The 21,644-nt window shown below is 43.1% G+C and overlaps 1 protein-coding gene across 1 annotated transcript in view; it reads left to right on the top strand.

Moving 5' to 3' along the window:
* The first annotated feature begins 955 nt into the window (after positions 1-955).
* sty (sprouty) overlaps positions 956-21,644 on the top strand; it is a 169,756-nt gene continuing 149,067 nt past the window's right edge. The window contains exon 1 of the mRNA XM_067135998.2: positions 956-1,741. The gene's annotated coding sequence lies outside the window, so the exon portion shown is untranslated. The remainder of the gene's footprint in view (positions 1,742-21,644) is intronic.

Genomic DNA, 21,644 nt, shown 5'->3' with positions numbered 1-21,644 from the left:
TTAAGGCCACGGCCGCTTCCTTCCCAATCCCAGCCCTTTCCTATCCCATCGTCGCCGTAAGACCTACGTGTGTCGCTGTGGCGTAATTCAACTTGTAACAATTACTAATCCATACGAAGAAATACTGAAAATATGTGTGTTTGTTTTGTTCCTCTTATGCAGGGCGCGAGTTCGGTAAGATGTCACCATGGAAAAAACGTTTGGAAAGCACTTGTATAACCTTTGGTGGTGTTGTTTGAGCAAGGAATCAGTCTTTGGGCTGATAATCCAACAGACAGACAGACGACAATGATTTACAGTTGTTATGAATTGCCATACTAATTGCAGAATGAATGAGAAACTTTGCTATGGAAATCCGTTTTCAAGGTAATTACATTTGTAAGCAAGGTGCAATTTCTAGTAAAAGAACAGGTGCGCGAAGTGTGTTTATATCACTTGGAAACAAGACAGGCAGGCAGGCCACTCTTGGTGATGGCCTTGCTCTCCCCTTCGTACACATCATCAATGGACTCCCCTCCCCGCCTGCCACCCACGTAATATCATGAATTAAGCTCTTCCTTTCCATAAACAGGCCTACAATGACGTTTTGTCCACAGTAGCACTTGGTTAAACAGGAATAGTTTTTCGGGTGGGAAGAGGATGTAAAAAAGCAGACACATAGCCTACGCAGAGCGTTTTCAGCAAATGGCATATTCAATCAATATTAGAAAACCGGAAATTGTTTATTGAGTGGGAAGGAGAAACCTTTTTTTTTCGGTATGTCTTTTTTATATGCATATATATAAGTATGGAGGCTCGCTGGGCGTGGCCAGTCGGAAAGAGATGGAGTGAGTTGTGCCATGAATGAACGGCAGTGAGGGGAAACGGGTGGGAGTTGCTTGGAGGCCGAGTGTTGTGCGCATGTCCAAACCGCTCCCTGCGCCTGCTGCTAGCTTGGCTGGATGTGACTCCGAGAAGTGCGGCGTACCATTGCTGCTTTCTGTAAAAACAACTCTGCTATTTATTTAGCTACCAAACCACAGAGCAGTACTTACTCCTTTTTTGCTCTTTACTTATCACTAACGGTCTTAAATGTCTTACACAGTGTATCGCATTTCTAATTGCTGTGCTCCTGCAGTGTATTCTAATGTGAATGTTTGGATATCAGTTGCGGAGTCCACTACAGCGAGCCAATATTATAACATTTTCTAGAAGGCTGTGGTGTGGTGCGTGTGTGATGTGTTCGATGTGAGGCAAGCCGAGAGCAGAGAGAACTCGTTCCTTGCTGTGCTACAACATGGCTGCCAAGACACGGCCGTGATCTGTCCGTCTCCCGGCACAGAACCTAGCCATTCAAAACATAACTGAGAACACGGAAATCGGGCAACGCTGGCTAGTGGTACAACAAAAGTGTGTTGGAGGTCAGTGCATCCGGAGAAAAAAGAAGAAATCTCTAACAAATAGACGTCCTCTAAAAATATAACTCGTTTATATACATAACCTAAAGAGGGACAGCTTTGATTGACGAATTTGAATATTGTTGTGGTTTCCGGTAGGCCTGTGTTTTACCACAACTCTGATATGCTACTTGGTGAAGTGTCCATGGGCTATGGAGGAAGAAGTGAGTGATTAGTGGGATAATTCTTAGTGATAGTGTGAGTGAAAACGAAAGTAAACAGGGTACACTAGTTGGTATGTCATTCAAAATTAACAGCGGCCAACAGTTCCTCTGAATGTGGCTGTGAACGTCGATAAAGCAAAGGTAAGACCGCATTAATTATTACTAACCTGTTTATTTTTATTGTCGCCATTGTTATTGTTACATGACTCACGGCTTGTTGAATGAAAATTGGAATTCAGGTCGCATGCTTTTGTGAAAGGCAGGAGAAGAGAATCCATTCACTAATTCATTCATTCTACCGCTTAGTTCATTCAACTTTGCCTGCAAGCGTGCTGTACACTGCTAGTGTACATAACGGTTGTTCTTTTCAAATTGATTGTGATCATATCGGGACATATTAATGATAGTAAACTTATGAATGATTTCCATGAGGTTTACGCCAGAGGGCGTGCAACTTAACTGGTTTTAGACGGACTCTTCTTCTTTTAATGATCGCTGACTTTTAGGTACTTCACTACCAATGTGTTGCGTTCACTTGTTTAGCATCTTTTCAATGTTTGAATTTTAGGATTGTTTGCTCCACACATCCTGTCAACTCTATATGCATGAGACAGCTCATTCTTATGGTTGTCTTTCGTTCTTTGATACGTGATTCTTTCATTTAATAAGTTTTAAGTTTCTTGATATTAGTGTTGGTTATGTGTTTCCTTAATTATTTTTTCAGCTTGCAATTCATTGTGTCAAGATCTCCTTTGTATTGTAAATTTTATATTGTTTCAGTATGCTATCTCACACTGTCTTGAACGTTTATGACAGTGTTCTGTATTGTAAAATAACAATGAAGATTTTTAAAAAGAAAACATTAAGTTTATCAAGATTTTGTTCTAAAATTAAATGAATATTCCAGTGTGAAGTCATAATTATTTAATGTTTCAAAATCTCAAGGGATGAAAACATGAGTAAATTTGGAAGTTTCTTTTTATGCTAGTCTAGTATTGCTGATTTTCGTACAAGTAGGTTGTGTAAATTTTCTTACATGTAGATTGTGTCAATCGCATTTGTCATGAGCATTTCTTGTTCTTATGAATGGAGAAACTTGGATTCATGTTACAGAATCTTGTGGCAGTTCTATTTTGCAATCTAGAATGTGTAATATAGTGTCGTGTTTCTAATAAAATATATGATATTGTCACCGAATTCATTATAAGCTTCAAAATCTCAACCGACTTAAGTGAAGTCAGTCCTGATAAATGACCTAATATCCATTTCAAGGGATAAAACCATTTGGGCTCTTCATCTAGAGTAAATTTTGAAGTTTTTTTAGGCTAATTTTCATCCAAGTAGGTTGTGTAAATCACATTTGCCATGAGCGTTCCTTGTTCTTATGAACGAACTTGGATTCGTATTCTGTTTTGCAATGTAGGATTGATAATATTATGTACGTGAGTCAGAGCAGGAGGTCTTGAAATAAACTCGTTATCTTACGTTGATAAGTCCGTAATCTGGGATAATAGTCGAACTTTTCGCATCGAGAAATCATGATATTTTTATGTTGTAGAGGTCAATTTTTTCAATACGGTTAGTAAGGAAATATTGTACATGTGCCAAGAACGAAAACCTCGTCGTCTCTAGCTTTCCTCTCCCAAGGCTTTGCAGCGTCCGTGTTACACGAGGCAGACTGGCTGCGTTCATTCATTGACACGACCAGTAAGGCAGGACTTGGCTGCTCTTAACGTCCACCTTATTCGCCTACAAAATGAAGATATTTGATGATTATTGTTTATTTACTCTTTGGGTAAATGATCAGCGTGCTGGCTTTCGATTCAGAGGATCCTGAGTTCTGTTTCCGACCGGGTCGGGGATTTTAGCCGCGTGTGGTCACTTCTTCTGATTTACGGACTGGAAGAATTTTTTTTCAAAATCCTCACATCACTGATCGTGCCATGAAATTTATGATCTGTATTTCAATAACGTATCGATGCAAGAGCGGGTTTTCATCCATGGTATACCAAAAAATTCCGGCACCACAGTAAGCTCAATTTTGAGCCTTACCTCGATTGAATTTCACCTGGACTACCTCAAATCAGAAAACTGCGCCACGCCATGGAGGCACAAACATTCCACTGCATTCCAGAATTAAGAATAAAAACGATTCTTTCTTAGATATTGTTTTGCTTTTATCGCGATCTTTTCTTATTTACGATGCATATTAAAAAAATAACCGTTTAAATCATTTAAAACTGCGTTATCAGTAATGTCTTATGGCTGGGGGCTATCTGGATTTTTTTAGTCACCTCCGTACAGGCCATGAAGGCCCTTGGAGGAGTGGAAGGTAAAGGCTTCCACCATTGTTAACCTCGGCACTTGATGGGTTAGAGTGGTTAGCTCTACGCCCGGCCGCCTTTGGCCTCAGGAATTAACCTGTTACTCATTTTTTGTGTAGGCTGAGTGAACCTCAGGGCCATATGCACCTCCGGAAGTGGAAATCTCGTTTCTTAAATTTTACGACTTCCTGACGAGGATTCGAACCCACGTCCTTCCGGGCGAACCGAGCACGCCTTTACCGCCTCGGCCAGGCAGCCTCTCCGTCTGGAATTAGCAATACAAAATGCTATGTTACCTAGCAACCGTGCAGATTGTGATGTGAAATATTAATAGATGGCCATGACTTAAATACATATTATTATCAAAGAGGGCCGTTAGAGTACAGATGGTCGGTGTAGTCTTGCAGGCTCTGATGTGTATTGATGGATGGCCATGACTGAGAGACATAGGCCTATAGAAGTCTCTTTTATCAACGAGGCCTCATCTCATCATACTTAAAACTGATTATTTCATTCATGGTAGTTTCATAGGCACCGAGTCAGTTTCTCCCGTTCGATGTACGGAATCATACACTTATCGACTTCAAATTCTCTTGAAAACGATTTGTTAGATGCAAGTAAATTAATAGTTGTCAATTTGAGTTTCATTTTTTGAAAAACATAGTTACGATCATAATGATTTTCCCAAAGGGAACATTGACACCATTTTTTAAACCTATAATTTAAATGTGGGGGTGGGGCATGCTTTTGTTGGCAAGACCTAGTGCAGTGTGTCTTCTGTGTTCGCTAGAACAATGTTGTTACTTTCATTAATTTGTCACAGTCTTATCCTTGGCTTTGACAATATGAAAGTGAGGTATGAACGATGCTTGTAATGCCATTCCTTATGCAGCCAGTCCCTGTTATGAATGGTGTGAAAATGTTGCCCATGGGCTTGGCCGATTGATATGTAGTAGCATCTTCTGGCTCAGTGAGAAAAGCAGCGAGAAACTACATTACTCCTCATTTCCGTAGTACGCCTCATCAGTGATTCCTAAGCCATATATTACAGTTAATGGTGGAGCTATTGAGGATCCAAGCAGCATTCAGGCTGAGGACTGAACATACATACATACATACATAATTCAGGGGTTTTCTTTTTATGGGGATACATTGAACTTTTTAGTCGTGAATGAGGGTTAAAATGTTTTTTTTTTTGCTATTTTGCTTTACGTCGCACCGACACAGATAGGTCTTATGGCGACAATAGGACAGGGAAGGGCTAGGAGTGGAAACGAAGCGGCCTTGGCCTTAATTAAGGTACAGCCCCAGCATTTGCCTGGTGTGAAAAAGGGAAACAACGGAAAACCATCTTCAGGGCTGCCGACAGTGGGGTTCGAACCTACTATCTCCCGAATACTGGATACTGGCCGCACTTATAAAATGGTATTGAAGTATGATGATGATAAATAATAATAATAATAATAATAATAATAATAATAATAATGTTTTTACGTCCCACTAACTTGTTTTACGTTTTTCGGAGACGGCTAGGTGTCAGAATTTTGTCCCGCAGGAGTTCTTTTACGTGCCAGTAAATCTACCGACACGAGGCTGACGTATTTCAGCATCTTCAAATTCTGCCGGACTGAGCCAGAATCAGACCTGCCAAGTTGGGCTCAGAAAGTCTGCACCTTCATCGTCTGAGTCACTCAGCCCGGCTATTGAAGTTTGAGAACCTCTACTACAGTGAATGCATTCCTCCATACAGGGTTAACGTAAGCTCACGCGCCACAGTTACGCGCGCTTCTACAATGTGTGTGTGCGGTGGGGGGGATGGTAGAAGAGTAATAGCATATTTTATGTTCCAGGATTTAAGCCCTTTTTACCCTCGGTCACAACTCTTCATTTTCGTGGCCCCTTATCAGTTATTTGAGGCCCTGTTTTGCCCCCGGACGCCCTTCCTGTTATGAAACCTATATCGAGGGATGTATTCACTATTTCATGTGTCTGTAGTGCTTGGTAGTATGATATGTATTAAGATGAAGACACACCCATTCCCCCAGTCAGAGAAATTATCCAAACATTGTTAAAATCCCCGACCCTGTCGGGAATCGAACCCGGGAACGCTGTGACCAAAGGCCAGCACGCTAACCATATAGCCATGGAGCCGGACGTTGATAGTATGATGTGTATTCAAAGACACAGCCAGTCCCCCAGTCAGATAAATTATCCAAACATTGTTAAAATCCCCGGCCTGACCGGCAGTCGAACCCGGAATGCTCGTTGTGGAGGCTATTCAGCAAAGGAGTACACTTAGTTACAACAGTATCCTCAGCCGGAAGGCTGGTTGGATCGTCAACAGATACACTATCACCTGTGACAGACAGCCTAGGTGTTACAGAGGTGGCCTACCAGCGAAAGTAGGGATTTACCTCATTCGTGATTTATCATCATATTCATCATCAATGATCTGCGTTTACGACTGTCCTAATCCTGGTGTGGGTCCCATACACTGGAACCATACTCTAGTTGGGGTTTTACCAAAGACTTATACGCACTCTCCTTCACGTTAAGCCCTCTCCTTTACCTTAAAACCAGGTTGGTGTCAGGAAGGGCATCCGGCCGTAAAACCTGCCATATATAAATTCATCTCACATCATCCATCCTGGCCTGGTATCAAGACATGGGTCTAAGGGTTATTTATTTATTTATTTATTATTTATTTATTTATTTATTTATTTATTTATTTATTTTAGCGTATGACTTTTGGTGCTAGGAGTGCCCAAAGGCATGTTCAGCTTGCCTGGTAGAGTCTTTCTATTCGACGCTCATGGGTGACTTACGCGTCTGTGTATTATTATTATTATTATTATTATTATTATTATTATTATTATTATTATTATTATTATTATTATGACGATGATGCGGTTGGGAGAGGGTGAAACGCGGTGTCGGCATATAGCCTCGTGTCGAATAACATCAAGGGATCTGCTCAAAGCTTAACGTCACCATCGGATGTACGAATCACCGTCAATAGTGTTGTATGCCCTCACTCCGTGTGAACCCTTCGGAGAGATTTGGAGTTGAATGTAGGTTTTTGGCACGCGGTCTAGTGAAGAAATTTTACCACTTCCTCTCTTGCCCTGCAGTCCAACTTTCTGATGGTGACATCAACATGGATATAATTTTGAGCCGGGGCGGCATATCTGGAATTAGCGTGGAGAAGAAACAGACACCGTGGTAACCATGGCAACCAGTGTTCTTCGTCTATCTATTCTACGTCTTCTCATCTTCTTCCTCGCGTTATACCGTGTGCCAGGACACTGCCTTCTATATACAGCAGGTACAATTGGCACCATGTTTTAAACTAGTTTCCACTGCCTTTGATTGGCGTTTCGTCTTGGTCACAGCAAAGCCCCTTACACACCGTAACGACACCGAAGGCAGCAGATTTAACGAGTTTCCACTGCCTTACAGGTCACAGCAAAGCCCCTTAGACACGGTAACGACACCGAAGGCAGCAGATTTAACGAGTTTCCACTGCCTTCTAGGTCACAGCAAAACCCCTTGCGCACGGTAACGACACCGAAGGCAGCATTTAACGAGTTTCCACTGCCTTACAGGTCACAGCAAAGCTCCTTAGACACGGTAACGACACCGAAGGCAGCAGATTTAACGAGTTTCCACTGCCTTATAGGTCACAGCGAAGCCCCTTACACACGGTAACGACACTGAAGGCAGCAGATTTAACGAGTTTCCACTGCCTTCTAGGTCACAGCAAAGCCCCTGGCGCACGGTAACGACACTGAAGGCAGCAGATTTAACGAGTTTCCACTGCCTTATAGGTCACAGCGAAGCCCCTTACACACGGTAACGACACTGAAGGCAGCAGATTTAACGAGTTTCCACTGCCTTACAGGTCACAGCAAAGCCCCTTAGACACGGTAACGACACCGAAGGCAGCAGATTTAACGAGTTTCCACTGCCTTCTAGGTCACAGCAAAGCCCCTTGCACACGGTAACGACACTGAAGGCAGCAGATTTAACGAGTTTCCACTATCTTACAGGTCACAGCAAAGCCCCTTAGACACGGTAACGACACCGAAGGCAGCAGATTTAACGAGTTTCCACTGCCTTCTAGGTCACAGCAAAGCCCCTTGCGCACGGTAACGACACCGAAGGCAGCATTTAATGAGTTTCCACTGCCTTACAGGTCACAGCAAAGCTCCTTAGACACGGTAACGACACCGAAGGCAGCAGATTTAACTAGTTTCCACTGCCTTATAGGTCACAGCGAAGCCCCTTACACACGGTAACGACACTGAAGGCAGCAGATTTAACGAGTTTCCACTGCCTTACAGGTCACAGCAAAGCCCCTTAGACACGGTAACGACACCGAAGGCAGCAGATTTAACGAGTTTCCACTGCCTTATAGGTCACAGCAAAGCTCCTTAGACACGGTAACGACACCGAAGTCAGCAGATTTAACAAGTTTCCACTGCCTTACAGATCACAGCGAATCCCCTTACACACGGTAACGACACCGAAGTCAGCAAATTTAACGAGTTTCCACTATCTTATAGGTCACAGCAAAGCCCCTTAGACACGGTAACGGCACCAAAGGCAGTAGATTTTTAAACGAGTTTCCACAGCCTTACAGGTCAGTAAAGCCTTTTAGACACGGTAACGACACGGAAGGCAGCAGATTTAACGAGTTGCCACTGCCTTACAGGTCACAGCAAAGCCCCTTAGACACGGTTACGACCACTGAACTGTAGGTAATACTGGAACGCTGACTGTATGGGAGCGAAGTGCGGCTTCCGGGGCGACTAGCTGTACGGCATGGAGGCATGACTGACGTATACGTCCATGTGACGAGACACAGGTATCTTAGCGAATTTAAAATATTTAGGCGAAATTTCTCCTGCAAATTCCACCTGATTTACGGTGATATATATATTTCAGAGGACTAATAGCAATTTGAAACTGAAAATGGCTAGGAATATTGGATAAAATGAAAATATATTCTAGACCTGATTATTCTCAAACGTTTTTTTCTTTAAGAGATCATAAGATAGTAAATGTGTTTATCTACACTAAGAAAGGTACCAAACCCCTGGCGCAACAGCCTCAAAGGGCCAGGGCGTACCAAGCGACCACTGTTCAGTCCTAAGGCCTGCAGATTAGGAGGTGTCGTGGGGTCAGCGTAAAAATTCCTCTCAGCCGTTATTCTTGGCTTTCGAGACCAATACTGACACTAGAAAGGCAATAAAATAGACGCCATAGAAACGAAACATATACACACAAAATTATAGCCTACCGTTAGTGATTTAGACGGGAAATATCTGCGAATGACGGTCAGTTGAAAATACATTGAAATCAGTTTTTGAACCATATTTATTATCAGGACAATGGCAGCATACGTATGCGTGTATATATTCATACACAATACACAACTTCACACTGGAATATACACTTAAAAAACAAAATATATACACTTTACAAAATTTTTTTTTTTTTTTTTTTGCTATTTGCTTTACGTCGCACCGACACAGATAGGTCTTATGGCGACAATAGGATGGGAAAGGCGTAGGAATGGGAAGGAAGCGGCCATGGCCTTAGTTAAGGTACAGCCCCAGCCAGCATTTGCCTGGTGTGAAAATGGGAAACCACGGAAAACCATCTTCAGGGCTGCCGACAGTGGGGTTCGAACCAACTATCTCCCGATTACTGGATACTGGCCGCACTTAAGCGACTGCAGCTATCGAGCTCGGTACAGAATAATCAATCACCATTGATCTGCATTTAGGGCTTCCCATCAGTTGTTTCTTTATTTTTTTCTGAAATGATTTCAAAGAAGTTGAAAATGTATCGAACATCCCCCAATTTGTTAGGGTCCAATGTATCCTTCTCACAGCTATAACCCATTTTAAAAATATTTTCGGACGTTTCCACGGAAATCTGCAATTGAAGTTATAAATTCTATACTGGTAAAAATATCATTCTGACTATAACCTATAAAACGTAACGTACGACATTTAATATGCCAAAATATCATGTGAGATATCTCCATAAACATTGAATACTTAATGGCAAGAGCTAAACCGGAAGAAAATAGTAACTATCGTTTTAAAATACCACATTTATTGCTTTGCAGTGAGATAGTTCTTAGACTGCTTACCTGTGGAAACGAAGTTTTTGTGGGTACCTATCTGTTTCCTTCTGCTGTCTTTTAGTGTAACCGTACGCTACACAATAAATACGCATCTTGATTGTGTCACAAATTTGACGTACGGTCAGATATTACCAAAAGAGTCCATCAAACAACACATCAGCTAACTTCCACGCTCTGTATCTTGTCAACTTTGCCGTACACGAGGGGGCGTGACCAGCCAAGGAACAGGAAGCAGTTTTCTGCGAGAGCAACCACTACAGTCAGCATTCCAGTATTACCTATAGTTCAATGGTTACGACACCGAAGGCAGTAGATTTTTAAATGAATTTCCACTGGCTTACAGGTCAGCAAAGCCCCTAGACAGGGTTACGTCACCGAAGGCAGCAGATTTTTAAACGAGTTTCCACTGCCTTCTAGGTCATAGGAAAGCCCGTTACGTACGGTAACGTCACCGAAGGCACTCAGTCTTGATGCTCTATGTATATTAGGACAGTAGCATAATATTATATACATTGCTATAAGAACGTGAGTTCGTTTCTTTGCAAAAAATGCTATCTTGAACCTTTACACTCCTGTAATCTAGTACAGACACTGCCACTACACGGCAAAGCATAGAATTGTCGATATGAACTCGCTCTCTCATCTTCTAAGGGGAAACACTTATCCACGACTTCCATATTTTCCGTGTAGCGGAGAATTTTCTTTTCCCCACCAACTGGGCTAACCACAGTGTCAGACCGTACATACTTGTCGCCTTAACGATCAATTGCTGTAGATGTGAGATTTGTGGACTGAATGCTGTGACGCGTGGTGGCTATAATGTTTTGATTATACCCCCTGTGGGTGGGGGCGGTAAAATAACACGTGCGATATCCCCTGCCTGTCCTAAGAGGTAACTAAAAGGGGCCCTAGGGACTCTGAACTTGGGAATGTAGGTTGGTGACAACGGGGCCTTCAGATGAGTCCTGGCTTTGCTTCCACGTACTTGTGCCAGGCTCCTCACTTCCATTATCCTATCATACCTTACTTGGTCAATTCTTGTTTTTTTTTCCAACCCCGACAGTATTAGGGCACTCGAGGCCACGTCCTTCGTGGCCCTTACCTTTTTTGGCCTATACCTTCAATTTTCGAAGTGTCGGATCCCTTCCACTTTTTATTTCGGGTCAGTGTTATAATAGAAAATGGTTGCCTAGTTGTACTTCCTCTTAAAACGAAAATCACCTTCACTACCTGTGATGATTGCGGTACGTACTGAAAGGCATACGAGTTTGTCATGAAGATGTATGTACAGTATGTTAAGATTGTCTTAGCTTTTTCGGTGTTGTCATCCGGTCTGCGTGCCCAGATGAAATATGCAGGTGACCGTTCCCACTGTTTCCGTGAATGTTACGCCATCGGTACTGTGTTACGTTCAACAGCTTGTGTGTAGGACTATTGATACACTTGAAAACAAGACAAGGAGATGTCAGTGCTAACTCTCTCAAATGTATGGTTTTTACCGGGTGAGTTGGTCGTGCGGTTAGGGCTGTGAGCTTGCATCCTGAAGATAGTGGGTTCGAGCTCCACTGTCGGTAGCCCTGAAGATGGTTTTCCGTGATTTCCCATTTTCGCATCAGGCAAATGCTGGGGGTGTACCTTAAGGCCACGGCTGCTTCCTTTCCCACTCTGAGCCTTTCCTACCCCATCGTCGCCATAAGCCCTGTCTGTATCCGTGCGACGTAAAACGAAATTGTAAAATTAAAAAAAAAAAGGTGTGGTTCTGATTGAAAATAGTTTTGCTTGTCACTGACATAGAATTCTTCTTCTTCTTTTCCCAGTTATCTGGAGTCGGCACTTCCAGTGAGTTTAGGCAAGTTTACTTGGACTCCAACCCTATATGGAGGGATGTGTTCACTTGCGTGTTTCTGTGGAGATTTTTAGTATGATGTATGTAAATGAAGATGCGTATTAGACGAGCACAAATACCCAACCCCCGAGCCGAACTCGTGTTTCTCTAAACCGAAACCCACTACGCTGACCTGCCGGGCTGTGTGTCTCTGACGCTTAAGGTACTGACTTTCCGAGTCCAACTTGGCAGGTTGGATCCTGGCTCAGTTCGATGGTATTTGAAGGTGCTCAAATACGTCAGCCCCGTGTCTGCAGATTTACTGGCACGTAAAAAAACTAGGGTGGCACAAACTCCCGGCACCTCGGCGTCTCCGATAACAGTAAAAGTAATTAGTGGGCCGTAAAAGCAAGAACTGTATTCTTGAAAATGAAAATCCACAGCCTGTTTGCAGTCATTCAACCGGATCAGGAATGGAATAAATGAAGCCCCCATCTAGCGGCGAGGATAGGAATTGTGCCGACTGCCGAAGCCTGTCGCACTCATCTGGGGAAATTATTAATGAATGACAGATGAAATGAAATAATATTGGAGAGTGTTGCTGGAATGAATTATGACAGCGAAAACCGGAGTACCCGGAGAAAAACCTGTTCCGCCTCCGCTTTGTCCAGCACAAATCTCACATTGAGTGACCGGGATTTGAACCACGGAACCCAGCGGTGAGAGGCCGGCGCGCTGCCGCCTGAGCCACGGAGGCTCACCAACTGTGTTTATTATTATTATTATTATTATTATTATTATTATTATTATTTATTCTGTTCAACCAAGGAACCGGGTGCTACCCTGGAGGCTCTACAATTTATTTAGAAATAACTTACACATTAATTCGTAACTTTCTTCTCTTCAGTTTTCTTTTGTCATGTGCGTCACTTTCTGGTGAGGTGGTGGTAGTGATTATTGTTCTAAGAGGAAGTACAACTCATCAACCATCCTCTATTAACAGTAATCTGAAGGAAACTAGGTCCGACACTTGGAAAAATGAAAATTCGACCAAAAAAAGACAAGGGCCACGAAGGGCGTGAAAGTGAAAGAATCCCTAAGACCTCGCAAATCTAATGCCGTGGGGGTTAGAAAAGATACCGCGCGGTTTGGGTCACGTAACTATCACCTTGCAGTCGGGAGGCAGTGGATTCGAACCCCACTGCCGGCGGTTCTTACACCAGGAAAATGCTGGGGTTGTGCCTTAATTAAGGCCGTGGTCGCTTCCTTCCCACTCCCAGCCCTTTCCTATCCCATCATCACAATAAAACTTTCCTGTGTCGGTGCGACGTAAAGCAAATCGTTTTTAAAAAAGAACAAGAGTTGGCTAAGGGAGGTCGGATACGAGAGATTTTAGCAAGAAGCTCTACACAAGTAAGTCGAAGCAATGTCAGACTCAAGCTAAGGGAACCCTGCTCGCCAAGGCACGCTCCCAAGGTGAGAGCACCTGCACCCTTTACGACAGGGAGGGGTTAATTCTACCGCCCCCACCCACAGGGGGATTTCTCGTGAGGCATAGTGTTTCCAGTCCTGGGCAAAACGGATTTGTTACTTTCAGTGACTTGTTTGTCTCATCCTTTCGTGTGGCAATTTGAAAGTGATTGTGGTATGAGCGATGTTATTAACGCCATTCATGATGCAGCCAGTCCCTTTTATGAATGGGCAGGAAACGTATCTCATTGAATTTGTTGGTTTGATTATTTCAGTAGACTTGGCAGACTGATCTGTAATAGCACCTTCTTGCTAAGTGAGGAATGCAGTGGGGAAACTACCTCGCTCTCCATTTCCCAGATGCGTCCCTTCAGCGACAGCTGTCCTGTGCTGTCTCTGGCGGTATGATGTTCGAACTGTTGGTAATCCAGCCAACCTTCGGGTTGACAACAAAATAAACGTGACTTCTGTGTGGGTGGGGGTGGTAGAATAACATCCACAGTATCCCCTGCCAGTCGTAAAAGGTAGCTAAAGGGAGATCCAGGGGCTTTCATCTTGGGAGCGTGGGCTGGAGACCACGGGTGCCCTGGTTGAGTCTGGCATTGTTTCCACCTATGCCTTCGCCTTCATATTTCCTGTTCGATCTCTCATGGTCTACTCTCGTACTCTCCCGACCCCGACAGTGAAAAATGAAATGAAATGGCGTATGGCTTTTAGTGCCGGGAGTGTCCGAGGACAAGTTCGGCTCGCCAGATGCAGGTCTTTCGATTTGACTCCCGTAGGCGACCTGCGGGTCGTGATGAGGATGAAATGATGATGAAGACGACAGATACACCCAGCCCCCAAGGCAGCAGAATTAACCAATTATGGTTAAAATTCGCGACCCTGTCGAGAATCGAACCCGGGGCCCCTGTGACCAAAGGTCAGCACGCTAACCATATAGCTATGGAGCCGGTCGACCCCAACAGTATTAGTTTGCGAGACCTAGCGAGTGTTTCATTTTCACGCTCTTCTTGTCCCTTGCGCCATTTTTTATTTTGCCGAAACAGATTGGTATCCCTGAAAACAAAATCAACGACAGGGCTGAATTTAGACGAAGAAGAATGAAGCCATAATTTCCACTATCGACTTAGTTAAATGTAACATAAAAACGTCCCAATCTGTCAAACACACAACCGTTTCTTTTCTTTTCTTTTTTTTTTCCTATTTGTTTTACGTCGCACCGACACAGATAGGTCTTATGGCGACGATGAGACAGGAAAGGCCTAGGAATGGTAAGGAAGCGGCCCTGGCCTTAATTAAGTTACAGCCCAGCATTTGCCTGGTGTGAAAATGGGAAACTACGGAAAACCATTTCAGGGCTGCCGACAGTGGGATTCGAACCCACTATCTCCCGAATATTGGTTTCTGGCCGCACTCAAGCGACTGCAGCTATCGAGCTCGGTCACAACAGTTTCAATATAAATTACAACACTATTAACATACCTGTAGAAAGTACACACTGTTATACAAAGGATGGCATGTTTCGTTCTACAAGAACATCCTCAGTTTCTATCAAATCACTTATCACATGCGTATATATGTACAGTATTGTTTACGTTGCGTAAACTTGTCAGTGATAGAGAGTTTAGTGATAATACTGAATTTACAAGTGTTAATATAATTAAGAAACTTCTGTACTTACCTAGACTGCCGATACTGAGTCCGCTAAGGAGATCAGAATCGCTACTGAAGACGTGGAGGAAAATTGCAAGCAATTCGTGTTTGCCAGTCCGCGCAGATACATTAAGAACTACTAGAAAGAGGCTGAAATTTCGACAACAATCATGCCGCACTGCAGACAACCTACTTCGGTGCTCTACCAACATCCCAGATGTCAGTGGAAGTTCTTCTATGTTACACCATGAAATTGTCTAGTCAGCAGGGTCCCACCTTCCCAGACGTCAGTGGAGAATAACTCAGTCTAATAAGGACTGATCAAGGCAGATGTGGTGCTACACTGACCAATAATCGGAGATGGCGGACTTGACCGAACTGCGATTGTGACGAGCAGTTCCAGACAGTTCACTTCGAGCTTTCCAGGACACTTTGACAGATCTTCATCTCGCACTGTCTCTCTTCTAGTATATATGTATCTTGGTACTATCGTACGCCAAATCTATAATATATATATATATGTAAAATAACATGTCATGACTGACTGACTCATCATCACGGAGCCAAAACTACTGGACATAAAAAATGAAATTTTGGGGATACATTTATATTACAGTGTAGGTGCTCAATAAGGGAGGATTTTTGGATATTCCGTCGCTGAGGGTGTGAAAAGGGGGGGGGGGGTAATTTGTTTAAATGAGTATACCTACATCTCAAAAACTTAACAGTTTACATGCGTAAACAATAGTATTTGGAATCTCCCTTAAAAATAATGAAACGTGTATTTTGGTTTGTTTCGGAAAATCCACTTTCGAGGGGTGGAAAGAAGTGAAAAAGGGATTGAATTATTTTCATGAGGATACTTATAGCCTATCTCAAGAAATGAAGACGTTACAGACACGAAAATTGTTATTTGGAAACTCCTTTAAAAATAAAGAAACGTGTATTTTTTTTCTTTTCGATAAAAACCCATAAGGGCGGGGGTGAAAAGAAGTGAAAATGGGGGTGAATTTTCAAAATGAGTATATCTCAAAAACTTACTACGTTACAGACGTAAAACTTGGTATTTGTAATCTCCTTTACAAATAAAGAAAAACGTATTGTTTTCTTTTCGGAAAATACCCTTATGGTGCGGGGGAGTGAAAAGGGGTGATTTTTTAAAATTATCTTAAAAACTTACCACGTCACAGAAGTAAAAATTGGTATTTGTTGCTTTTGGGGTGAAAAAACCAAAAAAGGAGTAGAATTATTTTTGAGGATACTTATGTCTCAAAAACTGAAGATGTGTCAGAGGTGAAAATTGGTATTTGGGGTCCCTTTCAAAAATAAAAAACACGTATTTTTTGTTTTCGGAAAATCCACTTAAGGGGGGAAAAGAAGTTAAAATGGCGATGTTTTTTAAAATGCGTATATTGCAGTATATCTCAAACTTAACATGTTACAGACGTGAACATTTTTATTTGGAATATCCTTTAAAAATACACATTTTCTTGGAAATAAATAAATAAATAAATATTGGTTGCCACTAACTACGTTCGCGGTTATTTATGATACCGATGTGGCGGAATTTTGCCCCGCAGTATTTTACATGCTGGTAAATCTACTGACACGAGCGTGGGGTGTTGAGCACCTTGAAATATCACCGGACTGAGCCGGGATCCAACCCGCCAATTTGAGCTCAAAATGCCAGCATCCGTACCGTCTTAGGAACACCCGAATAATGCCCATGATGGCAACCTTTCTTGCTTAGAAATTGATGGTGTACATAATTCTTCCAATTTCCTGCCCTTGCCCGGTAGCAGTTGTCACGGTGTCGTGCTAGATGCGACCGGTGCTGACAACCCAGTTTTAATTTAATAAGCTGTGTCATCATCCAAGATAATGTACGCTAAATCAGAACAAGAAAAGGTTAGAAAATAGGCCAAACATTTATAGCACTCCTTACCTAGTTGTTCTTTGCTCTGTTCAAATTGCAAACAACTATAACCACAAACCGTGCACAACAATTAATTATGTACACTGAATAATTAGTCGTCGGTAAGAAATAAAAAAAAAAAAAAAATGAAATGGCGAATGGCTTTAGTGCCGGGAATATCCGAGAACATGTTCGGCTCGCCAGATGCAGGTCTTTTGATTTGACTCCCGTAGGCGACCTTCGCGTCGTGGTGAGGATAAAATGGTGATGGGAGACGATATATACACCCAGCCCCCATGCCGGGAATCGAACGCCGGACCCCTGTGACTAAAGGCCACCACGCTAACCATTTAGCCATGGAGCCGGAGTCGTCGGTAAATACAGCCGATATACATCTTTACGGAGAAAAATCCCAACGACTGCGTGAAAGTTTTATAAATAATACTTAATGAGTACATTTCTGTGACGAAAGTTCAAATAAAACATGCATACATTATATCACACACAAAGGTAATATCTAAAACCAGCTCAAGAACTCGTCGTTGAAAACCAAATCAGTGTAATTTATAGTTTGGAATGCCATAAATAGAGATATTCCTCCCCAAGAGAAAGCATAAATGGGTCATAAATAATGCAAGAGATATTTTAAGGTCAAAACCCTAAAAATGCGAGGGGAAATGTATAGAATTACTACAATAATACAAGTTCAGTTATATTTTCACGAAGATAACGTTTGTAAATAATAATAATAATAATAATAATAATAATAATAATGTTAATGGCCTTACGTTCCACTAACTAATGTTACTGTTTACGGAGAAGCCGAGATGCTGGAATTTAGTTCTGCATAAGTTCTTTTACGTGCCAGTAAATCTACAGACACGAGGCTGACGGACTGAGCTAGAATCGAACCTGCCAAGTTGGGGTCAGAAGGCCAGCGCTTCAACCACCTGAGACATTTAGTCTGGTGATTATACTTGTTTTACAGTTACCTTATCTATAAACACAGTTCTTGGGGATCATGAAGTTCAGTGCGTGGATTCTCGGGAAACAGAAATGACAGTGCAGCATCTTCCTAAGTTGCTTTTGAAGAATTTACTGCGGGAAACTGGTAGTTTTTACAACACGAAAAATGGTGATGCGTTTACATTTTATCTTACAACATGTCCGTATATAGAGCTGCGTTTCCATGTCTGGGAGAAGTTACCAAACAGGCTATCTCAATGCGTTACGGCACTGCCTGGTACGGCTATTTAGGGAGACGGCTGGGTTCGAATCCCCCGTCGGCCATCCTCGAAAAGGTTTTTTCATGGTTTCCTATTTTCATTTCCAGCCAAATGCCGGGATGGTACCTTACTCATGGCCACGACCACTTTCTTCCCATTCCTAGCCCGTACAATTACAATTTCACTCATAGACAACACCCTCACACAGTAGTACTGTACATGTAGCTCACTCCCATGGGGTGTACCGGGTAAAGGAGCTACAGATCTGGCGAGCGGAACATGTCCTCGGACACTCTCAGCACTAAATATCATGCGCTAAAGAATAAAATTTGAAAATGTTCTAGGTAATCGGAGGAAATGGTAGCAATTATTCAGATAATTTAAGTTTCGTGAGATTGTGTTACATAATCAAACCACATTCCAGAATATACAGCATGAAAGGTAACTGATGCAACAAATTAACGCTGTAGATCTTGGAAAGAGTATCACAATGCCGTAATTTGCAGATCTGTAGCTTGCACCGTTACTCTAAGACTTGGGAGAAAGGAGACGAGCTGCTCAACTAAGCGGTATGTGGAGAGATGGCGTGAAATGACATTGGTAGACGGATAAGTTCGAGTGGTGCTTTTAAAAGTAGAAAAGATCACAATATGAAGATGAAGTTGGAATTTAAGAGGACAAATTGAAGTAAATGTTCGTTTATTAGGAAGGGAATTAGGGATTGAAATACTTTCTTTCTTTCTTTCTTTCTTTCTTTCTTTCTTTCTTTCTTAATGTGTTTACTATCCAGGGTTGGTTTTTCCCTCGGACTCAGCGAGGGATCACAACTATACCGCCTCAAGGGCAGTGCCCTGGATCGTGAGACTTGGGTCGGGGGATACAACCAGGAAGGAGGACCTGTACCTCGCCCAGGCGGCCTCACCTGCTATGCTGCACAGGGGTTTGTGAGGGGATGGGAAGATTGGAAAGGATAGACAAGGGAGAGGGAAGGAAGCTGCCGTGGCCCAATCCCGGCATTCGCCTGGAGGAGAAGTGGGAAACCACGGAAAACCACTTCGAGGATGGCTGAGATAGGAATTGAACCCCCTCTACTCAATTGAACTTCCGATGCTGAGTGGATCCCGTTCCAGTCTTCGTACCACTTTTCAAATTTCGTGGCAGAGCCGGGAATCGAACCGGGCCTCCGGGGGTGGCAGCTAATCACACTAAGCACTACACCACAGAGGCGGACTTCGAATAATTTACCAAGGGAAATGTTCGATTAATTTCCGAATTCTCTGAAATTATTTAAGAAAATACTAGGTAAACAACCGACAGGCAATCTGCCACATCGGCGATTCCTTAAATACACAACAGCGGTGACTGACTGACTGACTGATTGACAGACTGGTCGCATGCGGCACGATGCTTATCCACTCGGTCGCCAGCGGCACGATATCAGCGTGGTCGCTCCTGGCACGTAACCGTTGTCACTTAACGAACAGGGCCTGGGTGACGAGAAGAGAATCACCTGGCTAGTAATGGGGGAAGACGTATTTACCTGGCCGGAAACGGCTATTATTCCTGCCGCAACTTCCGACAGTGAATAAGTTTAAGACCTCCCCCAAGGGAAGCATACATTCTTTTGTCCCGAGACAGGGGTTGGTAGATATCCCCCACCGTGCGCGGTTTGCGTCACGTAGCTGTCAGCTTGTACTCGGGAGACAGTGGGTTCGAACCCTGAAGATGGTTTCCCATTTCCACACCGGGCATCTGCTAGGGCTGTACCTTAAGTAAGGACATGGCTGCTTCTTTCCCAATCCTAGCCCTTTTCTGTCCCATCGTCGGCATAAGACATGTCTGTGCGACGTAAAGAAAATTGGAATTGATCTCGATGGCCAGCCAGCATACCGTCACTGAAAAATGAAATACCGTCAGAGTAAGAAGTGTTGGCATAGATTAAGAACTGTCTGATCCTTGGTTCTAAACATGTTTGGCGCTTGTGACTTCTCGCGAGTAACAATGAATTTGCGTAAGTCCATAGAAAAAATCCACAGCCTGTTTCCAGCGGCTAGGATAGGAAGTGTGCCGGCTGCCGAAGCCTGTCGCACTCCTCTGGGGCAATGATTAATGACTGACAGATGAAATGAAATGATTTTGGAGAGTGTTGCTGGAATGAAAGATGACAGGGAAAACCGGAGTACCCGGAGAAAAACCTGTCCCGTCTCCGCTTTTTCCAGCACAAATCTCACTTGGAGTGACCGGGATTTGAAGCACGTAACCCAGCCGTGATAGGCTGACGCGCTGCCACCCGAGCCACGGAGGCTTCTTTTAAGTCCATAGGTCAGTCAGTATTATCCTTCTTCTAAAATCTATTTCTTAGATTTTTTTGTGTGTGTGCAAGTTTGCAACATTGCTGCCAATATCTGCAGAGATTATATTGCCTGTTTGACATAAAAATGTCTTATGACTCATATGAAAATTTGCGTCACGAAATTAGCGATACAAAATGTGTGTTACCTAGCAACCGTGCAGGCTGTGATGTGAAATATATTGATAGATGACTATGACTGAGTCCGCCTCTGTGGTGTAGTGGTTAATGCGATTAGCTGCCACGCCCGGAGGCCCGGGTTCGATTCCCGGCTCTGCCACGAAATTTTAAAAGTGATACGAGGGCTGGAACGGGGTACACTCAGCCTCGGGAGGTCAACTGAGTAGAGGTGGGTTCGATTCCCACCTCAGCCATCCTCGAAATGGTTTTCCACTTCTCCAGGCAAATGCCGGGATGGTACCTAACTTGAGGTCACGGTCGCTTCCTTCCCTCTTCCTTGTCTATCCCTTCCCATCCCCCCGCAGTTGTATTCCCCGACCCAGAGTCTGGAGCTCCAGGACACTGCCGGTAGAGGTGAGATCCCTCGCTGAGTCCGGGGGAAAAACCGACCCTGGAGGGTAAACAGATGATGATGATGATGAAGAAGAAGAAGAAGAAGAAGAAGAAGAAGAAGACTATGACTGTGAGACATAATTATAGAAGACTCCCTTATCAAAAAGGCCACATCTTATCATACGTTAGAGAACTGATTATTTCATTTGTGGTAGTTTTCAGAATCCCTGAGTCAGTTTTTCTCTTTGGAGGCACTAAATCCTACACTTGTCGACTCCAAATTCCATACAGTTGTCTCTCGAAAACGATTCGATAGATGCCAATAAATTAATCGTTATCAACTTGAGTTTCATTTATTGAAAGCCTCTCAGTCATGGTCATCCGTCAGTACTTCACATCACAGCCTGCACGGTTGCTAAGTAATGTCGCGTCACACATTTCTTATAGCTAATTTCAGATAACCCCCGGGCCGTCACACGACGGGCAACTTAAAAAAAACTGAGAATAAATTTGCTAAACAATTATGTGGTGCATTGTTTTCAACTGACAGGGCAATCCTATTCTGTACAATGTGTGAGAAGTCTGGAAGAAAAGGCGCCATATTTTGC

The sequence above is a fragment of the Anabrus simplex genome, chromosome 1 (assembly GCF_040414725.1).
Source record: "Anabrus simplex isolate iqAnaSimp1 chromosome 1, ASM4041472v1, whole genome shotgun sequence".
In the NCBI taxonomy this organism is placed as follows: Eukaryota; Metazoa; Arthropoda; class Insecta; order Orthoptera; family Tettigoniidae; genus Anabrus; species Anabrus simplex.
This window is presented reverse-complemented; position numbering and strand designations above follow the sequence as displayed.